Source organism: Strix uralensis, chromosome 3 (genome assembly GCF_047716275.1).
Source record: "Strix uralensis isolate ZFMK-TIS-50842 chromosome 3, bStrUra1, whole genome shotgun sequence".
NCBI classification, from domain to species: domain Eukaryota; kingdom Metazoa; phylum Chordata; class Aves; order Strigiformes; family Strigidae; genus Strix; species Strix uralensis.
In genome coordinates this window covers 127369333-127383196 of record NC_133974.1, presented here as the reverse complement: position 1 = coordinate 127383196, position 13864 = coordinate 127369333, and the positions used below count along the sequence as shown (strand labels likewise).

At 36.1% G+C, this 13864-nt stretch overlaps 1 protein-coding gene across 2 annotated transcripts in view; it reads left to right on the top strand.

Moving 5' to 3' along the window:
- Nucleotides 1-13864, top strand: part of PPP3R1 (protein phosphatase 3 regulatory subunit B, alpha) — a 40634-nt gene that overhangs the window by 9387 nt on the left and 17383 nt on the right. The window contains exon 1 of one of the 2 annotated variants that reach the window (XM_074864350.1): nt 11818-11839. The exons of the other annotated variant lie outside the window; for it this stretch is intronic. The gene's annotated coding sequence lies outside the window, so the exon portion shown is untranslated. Of the gene's footprint in view, nt 1-11817; nt 11840-13864 lie in introns of those variants that run through there. 2 annotated transcript variants of the gene reach the window in all.

The following is a 13864-nucleotide window of genomic DNA, read 5'->3' as shown; positions in this document are numbered from 1 at the left end:
AAAATTCTTGATATCTTAATTACAGTGGTTTTGATCCCCCTGTATTGGATCACAGTGATGGTAGGGTCTGTTTTCAAACCGTATGACTCATTTTTATTCGTTACTGAATTCTTGATGAGTCCTTGAGTGGTATAAACTAAACCAGAGCTTGTTAAAATGTCTCAGTTTAATAGCTGACAGGTGTAAGTTCTGATGAAATTATTTTCCTTTTGAAAAAAAAACCAAACCAGAACTAAGTATGAAGATTAGCATTAACTATTAGAGATGGTTAAAAATACTGGAATGCAATCTCTATTTTTCAGATTCTGTATCTATGCAGCAATTCCCCTTCATCATGGTCTGCTTATTCCTTTGATTTGCCTGTTGCCCAGTTCTGCATCTTTGCCTCCTTCATTATTTTCTGTTCTTGTCAGTTTGTGAAATTAAATCCCATTTTTTGAACTGTCTTTTCTGTTATCAGATACATGTCCTTTACACAATTCTTTGCAATGTTCTTCAGCCTCTTTTGAGATAGATCCTGAGTGACGTTTTAGTAATTGTCTACTTTTACTTTCAAATTTTTTTTACTGTATTGCTTCCATTTTCTCTCTTGTTGGGCAGCTGTAAGATGCTTATCTCCCTTCTTTCAAACTCAGATTTCCCTTTTTAGCACTAAGTGGTATTAAACTGTTTATAAGTTTCTTAAATGGGAAGAAAGGCTGGTGACAGCATCTATTTCTGCAACCTGTTTCTGTACTGTTAGATCATTTGATCAAGTACTGGACACTGGCCTGTGTGACTTTCCTGAGTCTTTTAAGTCCTTGTGGTATAGCCTATGTGAATTGGTGATATTCTCTGAATTGGTACTTAAACTTGCCTACTCAAATACCCTGCATTGGTACTTAAACTTCCCTGTTTGAGTCTTTTAACTCTGTTAGTAGTAGACTGTTGTATGCAGTAGAGCTGCATCAGCTTTCTTTTTCCTCCAGGCCTTCTCATATCTATTTAAAAATATCTGTGCAACTGTTCCCAAAGCCTTAGGCATTGTGGTTAACCCATCACTGAAATATGCTATTAAAATCTAAAAACTTAGTATAATCAGTTAGTAGAGAAAGATGAGCTGGTCACATTGTTCTTGAGTATTTCCAACCTACTTCTGTGAATAGGGAATTATACTCAACTGTAGTATAGTCTTTTACACTAAGTAGTATAATACTGTTACATGATGCAGTATAATCTGTTACCTTCATTTCTTCATTTCTAGACTATATCTTTGCTATTTTCTTTCCCCTCTACAAACACCACTTGCAGCAGTACAGTGAATCTGCTATGTCTAAACCCCCTGAAAAAATGAAGCCTTCTAAACATAATTTCTAACTGATACTGATCTCCTATTCGCTTGCACAAGTCTGTGAACAGTTTGTGGTGAGGGACCTTTACCAGATATGTTGGAACAAATACATTAATTTGTATGTTTGTCGGTTGCTGTCAGAGGATAACGTGCTCCATTTCATTTGTAGCTAGGTTCTCATCTTTCATATTTGCCTCAGCCTGATACGTATGTGAGATATATCTGATCAGTCACAAGCAGGCCTGTGGCCATTTCTTGCAGAAGTTAGGGGGGAGGTTTGTTTTCTCTGCTGAGGGTTCTGTGACTACTACAGCTCCTTTTCTGCTTTTGGAAAACCTTTGCAAAGAGAAGTATTATTACTCCTTTCTAATGCTCAGAGTGTTGCTGAAGAGTAGTAGTGTGAAGCTGATCTAATGATTATCGTTTTTCTTCTTGCCTGTAGAGTTACGGCTTCCAGTATTATATCTGATCTGGGTACAAGCAAAATCAGGAAGTTCAGAAATTTCAGAAGACTGGGCCACCCTTAGTTTCACTCACTTTTTTGTATTTGGAGTGTCACAAATCATATTTTTAAGAGGTAGAGTTTTTGATTCTATAGATGTTGATAACACTTGCCTTTACCTTTTTGAAAATTATTTCAAAAGTAAGTTTAATTTTGAAGCACAATACAAGTACTATACCTTTAAGTGACAGTAATTTCCACAACATACTAAAGCATGTTTAAAAAACAATACAGAGAAAAGAAAGCCTACCTTTGACACCCCTTATCAATCTAGTGGCAAGAATGCTTGACTGAAGTATTGCAGAGAATATCATTAATTTTTTTGACTGTTAATTTTGCAGGGAGGTATTGAACTGCTGACTGACTTGGCAGAGTTTTTACTGGGATTGTTCCAGAGAGCTGTTTGCTGAAGCTCCCTGGTTCTTTTTGGTTTTATAGTACCTGGAAGTGCTGAGAATTAAATTGGTGTAATTGAAAGCAGCCTCATGAGAGTATACCTATATATACCAAATTACATTTCAATATGGCTTGAGGTCAAGTTAGTATCTTCTTGTAAAGTAACTGTTCTGTTCCTATTTCTATGTAGGTCAGCCAGTGATTAATTCTCAGTTCTGCTGGACCACTGTTTTATTGCTTTGTGTTGGAGTGGAAGTTTTGAACATTGTTTTCTGGGAAGGTACTTGGGACAAAAACTGTTTTATCTCAAAATCATTGCAGAGAAAAGGAGAAGCTGAAAGAGCTTTAATTGCCTACTAAATATTTTACCTGTAAAATGTGTGGTTTGACTCTTGGGTAGTTTTGTCTTTCTTCATTTGACAGACGCTGAATAATAGTATAATCTGTTTTAATTACTGGTGAAAACTGTGTGACTACGTTCATAGTCCCTCCAGGTTCTCAGTGATGCTTGCATACTTTGGCTTAATGTTTTGAATGAAGTTTTGTTTCCTTTGTTCTGTATGTTACTCTACTTTTCCAGATCTGAAGTTGTTGTTCTTTCATACAAGCATGACACAATTTACAGTTTGCAGTTGCTTGGATCTTCTCTGTTCATATTCACCAGTGAAGGGAAACAATTCCTGTTTATGAATGAAGTGATTAAATCAGAGAAGATCATAAGTAGCTGATACCCAATTTATATCCATCAGTAATGTAATAGACTTTTTGTTTCCCTTTAGTATCCTATTAAGTGTAAGTTGATGTCATTTCTTTGTTATTAAGATGTTGACCCTTAACTCTTGATAATCCCCTGACACCTTAGTCACTTGTTATAATCCTCAGTCATGTTTTATGCTTTCTTCCATACCGGTTATTATAAACTTTTGCAGTATATACTTACAAACAAAACTGCATTCTTTGAAATGTTCTCTAAAACTCTTCAACTCCACTTTTGTTATGTGCAAAGATTTAGTTTTGTTTTTTTAGTGTTGTTTTTTTTTTTTAAATTTGTCATTTAATCTGTTGCAGTCTTCTCTGTATCTTCTACCTTGTTCTGCGCTTTGATTACAAATTTTCTGGTTGGACAGCATGGTCTTTTCATTTTCACTAGTGTGAAATTTTGTCAGTGTAATGGCACAGTCCTGGCGTGGACTGATGGGAAACTTTATTGCAATTAGCTTTAAAGTTGAGAAGGAAGGCTGCTGTGGCCTCTTCTTTAGCTAAGGGAACTGGATAAACTTCAGTGAAGAGGCTTATGTAGTAAACCTGGTAAGAGGTTTTGTAGGTGAAACCAATATGTTAACCTAAGTGGAACAAATAAATTAGTGTCTTGAAAATTTTTTTGTGACTCCTCTAGAAGGAATGGAGGACCAACCTGTCTTACCCCAAAGACTTTCGAATGTGAACTCTTAATTGCATCAGAATTTACTTTGATTTAGCAGTGGCAGAACTTTATTGTTCCCCTACTAATGGTTGAGTTGCTTCAGAATCTTTCTGGGAAACTCCTCTCCTTGGCTTTTGGAGAGTTCATTATTCATTTATGCACTTAAAATTACAGGGTTCTGAGAATTTTTAAGAGTGATGCAAGCTTTAGAAATGCCAACTCTGTAGTGATTGCATAAGTAGGCTGGGTTGTTGCCTCTAAAGATTAGTAGCTGTGAGCTGCCAAAAGTGAAATTGTCTAATACCACACAGGGAATTGTACCTTAGCTCATAAAGTTAATACTTTTGTTCCTGTGACTGTTTTTCTCTCAAGTTTTATTTACAGATTGCTTATGCAAGTTTTTTTAGTGAGAGCTCTTTTTTGTATGAGAACTTAGGTTTCTTGTACATATGAGGTTTTGTTTTTCTCCTTCAGATAACAAGATAGTAAATTTTCTAAATGTGGTACAGTCTTTTTCTCTGTCTCACCTTGTTTTAAAAACTTCACTATGCTTGTATCCAGCACTGTTAATTATCTTCCTACCTGACGTTGCAAACTCTGTCAGGGAGGTCATAGACTTTAATATTCACACATTACAAATGTAACAATTGAGTTATGTTGTTTAAAGCAATCCAGTTATCCTTTAGGTTTTTAGTATGTCTACATGAAACTTGTGTAAGATGATTTGTGGGGATAGACATATACCTAGGGAATGGTATTATCAGTGTGCTCTGACTTGATGGCTCCTTTCTCTTCCAAATTCAGGAAGAAGGCTTTGCAGTAAAACTGTTTTCCATCTTTGATCATGTGTTCTTAAGCAGTTTTACAAACTGTTTTTTTGGTGTTTCTGCTGGGTCCTTATGTGTCATTCTGATTTAGGTGACAACTTTTTTTCTTGGAGACCCTTTAGTTTATCTGCAGATGAGTAAATAGTGTGTGTGTATGTATAGATGTGTGATTAAACCAAGTACTTCTATCATACCTTCAGGATCATGTGAGTTGAGATTTTTTTCTGAAAGCTCTGCAATTGTAACTGAGTTCAAATAGGAAAAGCTATGGCATTTATATATATCAATATAAATAATATAATCCCTGCTATAACTGGACAGACTTCAAGGATTGATTTTTCCATCCTGAGCACTTCAAATTCAAAACATTAAAATTTAAAATGAATGTTTTTAATCTATTTGACTAGACGCACTTTTTATTTCCATTTCCTTTAATACTAATAAAGCCAAAGGCCTATTAAAGCTAAAGGCTGAATCCTCTTACAATTACGCTCTTTATTCCTTCAGTTTTCCTGTCTGGTAGAGGCTTTGGCAACAGTAGCTATCTCTAATTTCAGGTTTGCTTCTTGCTTCGTTGGTTTAGGGCTTCCCTGTGATATCCTAGAATAGCTACTTGACTGTGATGGCCTTAAGCCATTAATATCTCATTTTGGAGGAGACCCGTGGACAGTGGAGGATTTAAATAAAGCATAGCAGAAGTGACTGGCCAACTGCCAGCCAGAGGACAAGTGGCTTCCCTTAAAATGACTGACAGAGCTTGAGCAGAGCCATGACTGGATTAGGTGGTGACTAAGGAGTAAACTGCAGGCTTTTCCTAAGACTTGTATATAGTCTTTTTTGCCTCCTGCATCCTGAAGGGGGATGTGGTAGAACCTGATGTACATCTGAGAGGGAAGAATCTTTTAAAGGATCATCACTACTTTTGTTATGAACAAATTGAATAAATGTATCCAAAATAAGGTATTTGTAATAAGGCTTTTTATTTAAGTGTGACAAAGGGAAGTGTAACACTTAACTCTGCATAAACTCTGCAAAGAACAACAGTGCCACAATGCTGCAACAGCTTTAACCTGACTTGATCTCTGCTGTAATCCCAAATCCTGCAATCCCCTTTGCCTTGGTTCATTATCTCTGATGCGTGCAATTTAAATGCCACATTGAAGAATTAGGTATTAATCTTTTTTTGAGTTCCTTCAGTTCTGAAGGTCACAGTGTTTTCTTTAGTCAGGATTAACAAATTTAGGCTACTTTGGGGGTAGCACATTTAAAACTTCCAATCTTCTCCTTACAAAGGTAAGTTAAAACAAGCTTTTTTTTTTCCCCAGCAGTGCCCTTTTTGACTACAAAATGTTTGTAGCTTTTCTTGATGTTTGCTGTTGGTTAGCATGCAGGTGAGATATTGAGTTAGAATATTAACAGCCATAAGACCTGTCCCTTGTACCTTTCTAGTTTTGCCTTTCAGTTAAGATCATACATAAAAACTGAGCACTGAGTCAAGTTCAGTGGTTTATCAGAATTCTAGTAAACCTTCCAAGAAGTGTAACAAAGTATTGGGGGCAAAATTTACCAAAGCTTCAAGGGATGATGATTACACTCGGCAACAGGTATAGTAGAGAGCATGGTTTATGCTGTAGTCCCAGAATGGAGACTGTAACCAAAGATGAAGGTGGAATGGAAGAGTATGTTGGCAGACTTATCTTGTTGGTCTTAAGCAGCTAGGTGGAATTGTAACAGGGATGCTGAGGAGTTGTGGATGTATCATGCTGGATAGTTGTGTCCTCTTGAAAACTGGGGCTACCAGAAAGTGGAAAATGCCTCTGCCTCCTCAAAACGAAACCATAAATTGATTGGACAACTAAGTGTTAACTAAATACAGCTGTAAAATATATTTTTAACCCCAAATGAAACTGGTCCATTTTCTCTAGCTCTTAAAGATTATTTTTTAAAAGAGAAAAGATTAGTACACCTTCTAAAGCATTTGCCACTTCAGATATTACATTATCTGGGCCATTAAAAACATGCTTCTCAGTTTTTTTCAACTCTTGTAGAATTTACATTTGGATAATATTTGTGTATGTGAATAAAAAGTAGAGGAGAACATGTTAGCAATCCCTTGGCAAATTTAGAGTTGAAAAATGTGTACATTTTTGCATTAAGGTGCAACAGCTCTTAGGAAATGCTAACTAAATACCAAGATTTAAGGTCAATACATAAATTTCATAGTTTGCTTCTGTAGATATATCTTGTGTTCAGAGGTTCAGGAGAAAATAACTATAAGCCATTGCTGTAATATGTGCCTGGTTTCTGGCTGACTAAAGAATTAAAGAAACCAATGGTGGATACTCTCCCATAAAAATACTGCTCGTTCTTTGCTAACATATCATTGCAAAATTTATTTGGTAAAGACCATGTTCTGTGTTACTTTCATGACCCATGCCATTCTGTGAATTCAATATATGATGGCAGTTCTAGCTGCTGGAGTTTTAATAATTAGAAATTACCCATTTTAATAAGAAATTTTACTAGAAAGAGCAGGATAGCACAACTGAAATTCCAACTGAATGCCTGAGTCCTTTACTGTTACACCTGTGGTCTGTGCCACTTAGCTGGTACCATTACTGCTGCTTCTATGTTCTTCTTTGTCTTTTCTTTCCTTATTTTTTTCTGTCATCCCTTGCTTTTCTGGATAACCTGTAAGAATTACTTTCTCATTTGTAACCTATTTAATTCCTTCTGTTGCACATGTGGACGACTGAATGTTCACACACAAGGTGCCCAGATGCCAGAAATGAAATGGTTTCCAGCTTTCAGGTACTATACTGGACTTTTGGACAGACAAGATGATGGCTATGAAATATGTGGTGGGACTCTTCCACAGCTTTGACTACAAAAATGCATAAGCAGAGCTGAAGTTGTGAAAATTGTGTAATTGTGAACGTTCAATAAATTGTCGTCATAGTTGGATTCAGCTTGGAAGTCTTGAATCTTAAATTGCTGTCATGCTATTTTAGCTTTGGGATTAGAGGGGCAAGGAATTAGGCTGTCCCTCAGAAGAGTGAATGGATTTGTTGATGACGTGGTAAAATGATGTAAGATTGAGAAGTGTAGTACAGGATACTGCTAGAATATATTTAATTTTGGAACCTACTGAATGTGAGAGGCTGGTGTCAGGCATTTTTATGTATTTCTTTAATTCCTTCTGTGGGTCATGGTTTTAGAAACTAGGCTGAGAATTTGGAGTCAACAGTGAAACTGTCACTGCTCTTAAATTGCTCAAGCTTCTACATGCTTTCTAATTGCTTGGCTTCACTTAATTCTTTTGCATCACAATATCTGACTCAACATTAATATGATCATAAGAACCTCAGAGGTAGATTTATTCTCTTAATATTTGAGTAGAAGTCTTGTAGAGAGCTGCTAATTCTGAGGAGCTAGGATTTGGTGGAGTTGCACTCTCTGTGCCTGCGATACTTTCATGCAAAGCAAGTACTTAGTAGTTGCTTTGCATAAAACAGTGTAAAAGTCACCAAGTTGTTTTAAATGTTAATTTCTAAATCTTGGCAGTTAGTCTTCACTATTATCAGCTCTTAAATTAAGTCCAGTCTTGGTTTTGGGTAACTGCCTTGTTGTGATATCCCAATTTTAAGTAGATTTCTTTTAGTGGCTGCAAGGAAAAGTCTCAAAGGTGACTTTTAGACTTTTGTGACAAACACAAATGCCAAATTCCCTAGCGATCTTATCTAAGACATCTTCACAAGTTCCCTTTTGTAGTGTACAAATTAGATATTCCTGTTAAATATACTGGAAGATCATTTTCTTGATTCTTGGGCTTCTCTCAGGATAAGACACAACTCTTCTTTATTGAGTAGTTTAAGGGTGTTTAGGTTTTTTTGTTTCTAATCAGATTTAAGCAAAAAAGGCAAAGTATATTCACAGTTTTTGAATGGGGTAGATGAAGGTGTTTTTCTTGCTGCTTTTTTCCACTCAAACCTTATTCCTGTTTGTTTTGTGTTGTGGTGTCTACAGAAACTTTGGGCATGTCTTTGATCTGTGCTTTGGTAAACTCCTTTTAGGCTTTAATTGCTCTGGTATGTCACATATGAAATGTACAAATTATAGTAGGTGAGATCTTTCATATTTTGTGACCAACATATAATTCAGAAATTCTAATATTAAAGTGGCTTAAAGCCTCCTGGACTTGGTGTGAAATTCATTTTAACAAATAATTAAACCACTGTGGATGTGTCTGTGTGGTATGTTCTGTTCATGCAAAAATTAGGGCCTTGATAACAAATACCATCCTTCTTAGTTTGCCAACTTGCCTGGTGTTTGTTGGTGAAGAATACAGTGCCAACCCATGACAGCCAAAGCTCTTGTAACTTGTTAAACAATGGTCATTTACAAAAAAAATCCCAACCACCCCAAACTTCTTTTCACCAAGCTGGCAGTTCTTCATTGTTAAAGCCTTGTGAAAATGGCAATACATGGAAAATGAGCTCGAAGGAGGACATGGAGGAAGAATTCTCTGCAACAGGTAATTTTCATTAATCATTAATTTTGGTGGTATGGAGAAGAATGAGAAAGAAGCATTTTGTGTGTTTGTGGAAAAAGGGTCTTTTGAGTAGGCTCTTTTAAAATGCTGACTGTCAGCTTCTGCCATCTTTCTTCTTAGCACTCCTAGTTGTAGTGGATGATGGAAAGTCATCTTTTTGTGTAACTTGAGAATTGAAGTTGATTATCTTGATAATCCCTAGTTCTGACCCCCAGCTGACATGGCTTGGTTAACTGTTTCACTTGCATACTGTAGTTTCTTTCTTTTAATAACGAAGATAATTAGTAATGTAGAAGGTGCAGGAGCAAATGCAGGAAGCACAGCATATAGCGTGTTGCCAGCACCCAGTGAGGTGCCCACACATCAAAAACGCCAATGCAGAAACATCGGTAGTGTTCTGTTTCTGTGGGAAGCTTTGGTGCACAGGTGTGACAGTCAACTGCAGTGTCAAGGCAGTTTGCACGTTTGAGGCCATTTACAACAAGGATGAGTTTATTACACCACTTTATGTTCCTGCAGAAATCGTTGTAAATCTGACAACTACTGTGCATGTACTAAAGAGATCTTAGGAGGCATCTTTTGCCACTTATTGAATTAATTCGTTGTCTGGCTATGGAAAAAAGTCAAAAGATTTGAAACAATCTCACGTAAACCATTGCAGGAGTTCATTTTTATTTGTAGTCCCTCACGCACCACCTTTTGAGGACTAAATTTGAGATGAATCCTAAGCTGACATTGTGTCTTGCTGGCATTTAAACACATTTTCTGCTTTTATAAAAGCAGAAAACTAATTAAAGACTGACACTGTAATTTAAGTGTCTGAAATACTTAGAAAATCATGCAGGAAAGTAACATACAATCAAACAGATCTAGAAAGTGTATTCTACTAATGTGTGCTGAAGAACTGTTTTGCAGTCTGATGTCTTACTGTGTACAAGCTGTTTTGTGTAAACAACTTCAGCTAAGAATTTAGATTCTCTTGCTAATTTTGCTAATGGCAAACTTCCTTTTTTATTTTCTATCCACAGCTCTTCATGTCCTTTGCTAAGAGGAAACTTGTCAAGATAATTGCCCTTAACTATCCTACCTTGAAGGAGCATGTACAAAACTGATCTTAAGAAGAGAGAGTGATTAGTAGTTGAAGTAACTGCCACAGAAAAAGAAATCAAGAAACACATTTTTGTGGACAGTCCACAGCAGATATTAAAGACTGAAGTCAATCAAAAGGTTTTCCTTAATCAGTAAAAAGGCACAGCTGCTGAAAGGAGAAAAATAAGTTGCAATGAACATTTCTTAAAGGAACAAATCACATGTCATATGAACTGAAATACTGTAGTGACATGTTTTGACTTCTCTCTAGTAAACTGATACCTCTGCAGAATTCAAAATTTGGTCAGCCTTCTGTTAGTAGACTCTGGTCTGTTCCTTGATCATGTAATTATTTTTGTCTGTAACTCATGATTTTGCTGCTGTTTAACCAGCAATTTGTAGGGATCTAACAAGCATTCAAGAAAATGTCAAGATTATTCTAAAAGGATAAGGCTATTCAAAATATCCATCGTATTCCAGCCACTTGTTCTAATCATGTAACTTGAGAGAAAAGAGTTGAACTCCAGCAGTAGGGTAGTAATGCCCAGACGCAGCTGAGCAAAGCATGTTTTTTACTAGGCATAGGTGCCAAGTAAACTTCTTGTGGAGTGTTGATGCTGTACAAGCTGTGTTTCTTCAACAAACCATGTGTCACTCGTTTCTAAATGTGCCAATGTGGTGTATATGAGAGAATACTCTCACTTCATGTGAGGTATGCTAAATATATAGCTGGTAGGAAATACTAATGTTATAATGAGTTTTTTAGGTTGGCAATATTAACCTTGTTACTCTATACATTTATTTGTATAAATCAACTTTTCTGCATCAGAGATGAAATGACATGCTGTTTAGAGATTTTACAGTTACTTTTGTCTTTATAAATGAGCATCATCTTAAAACTACAAAATAAATGTATCTCAGTGCAGTGTTATTTTGCTGAATAAGGTTTATAATTACAATGATTTCTTGCAGTAACTGTCAAATTTTCTGTTAGTGCATCCAATCACTAAGTAGTATTTCCAGTATTCTTTAGAATGCTACCTAGTCCTGGTGTTAAACTTTGGTAATTCTTTGCATTAAAACTGTACAGATGAAAATGTGTACCTGATTTTTTTTCCCTTAAAGGGCTCATTTGATACTTTATGAAGTCTCATAGCTGTGCTTTTTTTCATAACACATTAATGTGGATATAGCTCTAGACCTTCCATCTTACTACCTACCTATTCTTAAACAGCAAGAAAATACTCAACCTATTTAGCACTTGAGTTTCAGGACTTGCATCTCATAGAGCATGTACGCATGCTGATTGTATATGGGCAAAAATAAGTGACCTTTTTGTATTGCTGTTCAGAATATAATGAAGAATGCCTGCCGCCAAGACCAAATCATTAATCTTCATCTGTGAGAATCAAGTCTTTGGTATAGAGGAACACCTTTGTGTTTGTCCAGGTCACAGCTGTGCAAACAGGAATCTTGGCATGAGTAGCTTGAACATTTATTTGTACCAAAAAAAAGGATTAAAATGTTTTTAAAACTTGGTAGACTTTTGGATTCTCCTGTGAAGATGAACACTCAGCACATCAATAGCAGGTAACTACTTTTTAAAATACCTTATTTAAATACTGTGTAGCAAAAATTTGAGTAATCATGTAACTTTTACTTTGTCACTTACTGGATTTTTCTAATTTTTTGTAGATATCCAAGTTCCAGTCCTGGATAGGTAAGTATTCTTAACACTTCTTTTTAGCAGTTACTGTTTCACAGAAACTAAGCTGAAGTTTATTCACTTTTTTCCTCTACTCTCCAAATACATTTTTTTTTTAGGCTACTTCATTTAGATAACTTGATTATGGCTTAGTATATGGATCTAGATGCATAGTAAGACTCCTTATAAACATTACACTCAGTTCATGAAATGAAGAAAGTTATTCCCGTTATTTAATTTTTCCTGCTCAATTTTCAGAAGCATTTTGTGCTTTTTTTAGGCAGATTGATTTAAGTAGCCTATAGTAGAATTAACTTTCTCCCAACACCTGAACAAGGATGTAAGTGCCCAGAACAGTCTTCTAATGTAGTTATGATTGTATATTTGTGTGTGCATGTGCATAAGTGCACTGGTTTTAATTCAACTTTCTCCTTTAATTTGCAGCCTTCCAGTCTGGTGTTTTTCTTGCCTCTTCATGACCTCGTGTCTTGAGCAGCCTAGCTGGATCCCCTGGTTCCTGTTTCTTCTTGTTTCAAAATTCTGCTTTCCTCCATTTTAAATCCCCCACCCTTTTATATTCATATACATACACTAGGCTTTTACTACCTGTTTTGGTCTTCATGATGTTTCTAAGACTTTGGGTTCCGTCCAAGATTTCCCATGTGGCAGTGTTCTCCTGGATTCCCTGCCACAGTGGAATGTTTCTCTTGTAGAACATCTCAGTCATGCTTTTGAGGTTTTAGGGACCTGATGGTCCTTGTCCACATTTCTGTTCTGCTACTTTGTCTTGCTAAAAGTAGACATTGGGGAAGAAGTTCAGGCTATATCTTTTGCTGCTCTACTTACAAAGTAAATGTATTAACTTTTTTAAAGAAGCAAGAGAGCGTGTGGGTTGTGGGGCTTAAGCAAACTCAATGTGTTCTGGAGGTAAAAAAAAAAGCAAACAACCCCCCCAGCAACACATCTCTTCTTCAGACATGTTTAGATTTATGAAATGTTTGTTCTGCCCCTTTCTGTCCTTATTAGGAAATGCAGTGGCATGCTTCCAGGCTAAATGTAGTTCTTCCTTTTTTTTTTTCCCTTCTGTCAAATAATATCTGTATTCCTGTTCAATTTTGTATGATTTTGAGGAGTCTTTCTGTGCAAGTGCTCAGCTATGGAATCCCTTACACTACACACCATAAGAGAAACACTGCTGAATAGAATGTGTCTTAGACTAACCTTAAATGTTTTGTTTTCTTGTATAAAACATTCCCTTAAAACATAATTTTTTGAAAATGTTTGGTTATGGATCTCTTCAGTTATCTGGTCACTCCTTTGACTGATTCCAAAAAAATATTAAGCATGTGTTGTATTGTGATCTTCTCTGGCTCTGAGTGAGGCATTTGGGGGGGAAAAATAACAACTTTTAATTTTAGTGTCTTTTGGCGTTCATGTTGCAGTAGTTACAGATTTCAGTACGTGCAAGTTCAAAGTGACTGTACCCTCAAGGCTTTAATTTTTCTTGCTATGACTGTGTTGTAGTGCAGCAAGGATTTAAAATCTTAGTTTAACTTTCCATTCAGCTACAAAACAGGAACATATTGACATAGTACATTACAAAAACATTTAAATGTAAAGCTGTAACGTCTGAACGTGTGGTCATGTAACCCACTTCTTGGCATCGTTCTTCCTATGTGAATCCTTTTGGGGGGAGTGGGCAGGTGGCTTTGTGGAGAAAGTATGCTTAATTGATTAAGGTTTGTCATGGTAATTCATAAGGATGTGTCTGTTTCTGCGTATAAAATGGTAAAGTAGATTCTGGGAAGCCTTGAAATTATTTTAACTTAAATATTGTGCAAATGCTACTTTTCAAGTAGTGAGTTTGATTTCTGGAGTTTAGAATATGGGATTGAAGTTCTTATTGTTGTATGGACTGCTGATATTTTCATGGGAATTCTCATCAGAGACCACTCAGTGGTTTTATATCTCTTTGTATGTTTTGGCAACATAGACCTATCCAAATAAAACACTCTCCATGGTTGTTGGGTTTTATATATA